This window comes from Mercenaria mercenaria, unplaced genomic scaffold (assembly GCF_021730395.1).
Source record: "Mercenaria mercenaria strain notata unplaced genomic scaffold, MADL_Memer_1 contig_824, whole genome shotgun sequence".
Classification (NCBI taxonomy): Eukaryota; Metazoa; Mollusca; class Bivalvia; order Venerida; family Veneridae; genus Mercenaria; species Mercenaria mercenaria.
The window spans coordinates 36,868-40,604 of NW_026463731.1; positions in this window are offsets into that span (position 1 = coordinate 36,868).

Sequence of the window (3,737 nt, forward strand, 5' to 3'; positions counted from 1 at the left end):
TAAGATTTTTAACAACTCCAGCCACCCTCACCTCCGCCCTTATGTCAGTGAGACGTAGGAAGTCACTTATCCTTAAAAGTACCACACTGGTACAAAACTAGAAACTGCGGAACATCGGTCATAAACAAAAATTGTCATGTTGGCTATTTATACAGCTTTGTAGCTTTGTTAATACTAAATAAATGAGAAGTTACATCATAGATTCATCTAAACCTACAATTAATAGTACTGACCTTTCTAAGAGTTTCTGGTGATTTTGGAATGTATGTATGTTTGTTTAAAAAGAAACATGTTTATCTTCTTTTATACTTTTAATGACTGAGTCAACTGTGTAGGAATATATGTTTTACTGTGTCATCTTTCGTTAATATATTGGTTTCCATGCGTGTTAATACAGTATTTTGGATCTACGGTGTCTTCAGCCCTGTTTGTACCCCCACTCCTCCATTTTTTGTTTGGGTTTGGAGAGGAAGGGTCACTAATATTTGCCCTTCTCCATACGTTTGCCCGAACGTCCTTTAGTTCGTCCGAATTTGCGTCGAACAAGTCTCTAAAGGTATTTGTCTTAGAGTTATGAAATTTCACAGGACTATCTACTACTGGATGCACATGCCATTTAAAGGGTCATGAAATTGGCCTTAATTTTTTCAAACGTTTTTAACAGAATTTTAACAGGTCACCATTAAAATTAACCTATTACTTCTTACTATTTAATAGGACCATAGTTTTAATGCCATACATTAAAAATGACTTTAATGGCCATGAAAAGCTGCTTAAAATAAACCATTAAAATAAGTTAACAGGCTCCTTAAAACTCCATGAAAAATTTTAATTGGCATGAAATTAATGTACCATTAAAAAGTACCCCTTAATTCCACATTAATCAGTAAGAACTAATGTGGCCATTACATTTTAATACTCTGTTATTTGCCGTTAATTATTTAAAAAAGTGATTAATGGTCTCATTAAATATGTAAGATTCAATTTTAATGGGTTCATAATATTTTAATTGTATATCAAATTCAGGGCCATGAAAATTTGTCATCAGAATTAGACATCTTAAGATAATCAACTTCATATTGAAATTTGGCGTATTGTTTTAAACTACGTATTACTACACATGTAATAGTATCTATACATATGCACTGTTTTGTAAAATGCTAGAAGAATATTTTTTTCTCTTATTATTTTGTAATGTAAACACATGTAACAGCCTCGTTCAAACATTTGTTATATTGTATCCTTATTCTGTCATATGTTCACATAAAATGAGAAAATAAATGGATATTGTATTGTATTGAGTTGTACTGTGAAGGGTTTACAGGTACTGGTTTAATAGATCAAGTGACCATGTTGGTAGTTTAAACTATTCAGCATTACAATATTGACAAACATTCTGACCAGGTTTTTATTAGTACAGACATTAGGCATCAGGCATATTCAAAAAGCAACTGTTGATGACGATGTCAGCGCACAATGGGCAATCACAGTTTAGGTCTACTTCAGTACTTTGTGCTCATGTGCATGCACTTAAACAGCTAAGAGCAAATGTTTGAGGGATTGCATCACAAGTAGCTTCTCCAATCTCCAATCAAGCGTACCACACTCTTTGATTCATTGAAACTAAGAAGCAATTGATCAGTCCATGCCCCAAGTATATTTAAATGCAACTAAATATAACCTCATGATATGTTATAGACGATGTGTGCGTAATATGTATTTATTGTGATTAAAGGCCATTTTAGAACAATATGAGACTGGAATTATAAGTATTCAATAGGAGAGCAAGACAAAAACCAAAAAGAAAATATATACGAATCGCATTTTGCTGTTAAGGGCCATTAAGTTTACTCTTAAATGAAATCGTACACAACTTGAACATTTAATGGGCATTAAATTAAATTTAAGGGCCATGAATAATCCTATTAAATTCAAAATATACAGAATTTCACTATTTTTTCAAAGCCATTAACTATTTTAGCTACAAAACTAAATTTTTAATGGCATGATTCATGGCCAAAATTGGGTGTTTTAATGGTATTTTAACATATAACCCATTAATATTGGGAAACCTGTTAAATAAAGTGATGCAAGAATTAATGGGGTTAATTAACGGTTTTTCCTTTTTTAATGGATATTTTACAGGGTTTTAAACCATGTTTAATGGTATGCGCATCTAATAGCGATCATTCAGCAAGTTAAGCTAGGCACCTGAGGTTTGTATGGTGTTCACTTGGCCAGACTTACTGCCCGTGGCATAGTCAAAAATATGCATAAAAAGGCATAAACGTTCGTGTCATAAATAAACTATTTGGCATAATATCATGAAAAATTTCAGGAATATCATTCAGCATCTATTCAGCATCTGCGTTTGCTTTTTGTTGTTGTTTTTTGTTTCACCTGTTTTTTTTTTAATAAAGGTTTCACTGTCGACTTTTATTTATGGTCCTTGGCTCAGTCAAAATTAAAAGGCCTAAACGTTTGTGTCTTACGTTTTAAAAAAGTTATTGAATTTGAGTCGCTGAACCTTATGTGATTATTAGTTAACATATGTGCACCTAGGGATTTGTCTGGGATTCGATGAGTCAACGTTGACTGAATAAAATATATGCATAAAATGTCCTAAAAGCTTTTCTCACCTGAAAACGTAAAATGAACGAGAAATATGCATTTAAGGTCGTAATAGTTTTTTTTTTCACACCTAAAATGTGTTTGACACATTGTCATAAAACATTAGAAGACTATTATATAGCATGTGGAGTAATGCTCATTGTGTCTGTTTGACATTTTGCTCAGCCAGACAAGAGTTATAGTGTTTGACTCAATAAAAAGTACTTAAAATTTGTGTTGCATATATCTTGAAAGTATTTGATCGGGTCATGAAACCATGTTGGAATTACATACAACATGTGACTTTGTCCACCATTTTGTGGGGGGTGGTGGGGAGGGGACGGGGGAAGTCAAGATCAGTGTTCTGACCGTTGACTTAGCCAAAACCATGCATTAAGGGCATAAACTTTTGTGTACAAGGTATCTAAAAAGTACTTAACCTGGAAACTTTGTAGGAATTTTGTTCAGGGAGCGTGTGAAATTGTGCTTATGGAATCAGTTTCTATTATCTAATGTGTGCTTCTGGATGAAGTTTTATAACATTCAAAACCGAATCTCATAAGTATATAAAGGTTTACTAAAATAGAAAAAGTGGAAACTCCACAGGTCGCTCAGCACAACAAAAACGAAAATGTTGCAGGCTCGGTTTGATTGAGCCTGTTCATGGACGGTAGTGGAAATGCATGCTACCGTCCACGCCCTCTAGCACCGGGTTGAGCAGAACTCAACATTTACACATGCTAAAAGTACAAAAACAATTTAGAGACATCTGCAGATGTGTCCATACGGCGGTGCACATGGAACCTTCAATGCTACACTAGTGTGTAATTCCATGAAAAGCGTAGTCTAGAGGACGTGGACGGTAGCTTGATTTTCGGCTGCCGTCCGTGAACAGGCTCAATAAATCCGAGCCTGCAACGCTTTCTTTTATTTTGTGTTTGGCGGTCTGTGGTGTTCAACTTTTTTTATTTTGTCAAATATAATAAAAAGTACTAGTGTCCTTTAGACACACAAATAGTTTAATCTAATCTGTGTAACTGAAACCCTCTTGATTAATAATCTAAAATAACGTGTACGTTGGTCTAATTATACTACAGAAAAACTTAGGTTATTTCATATGGGTATTT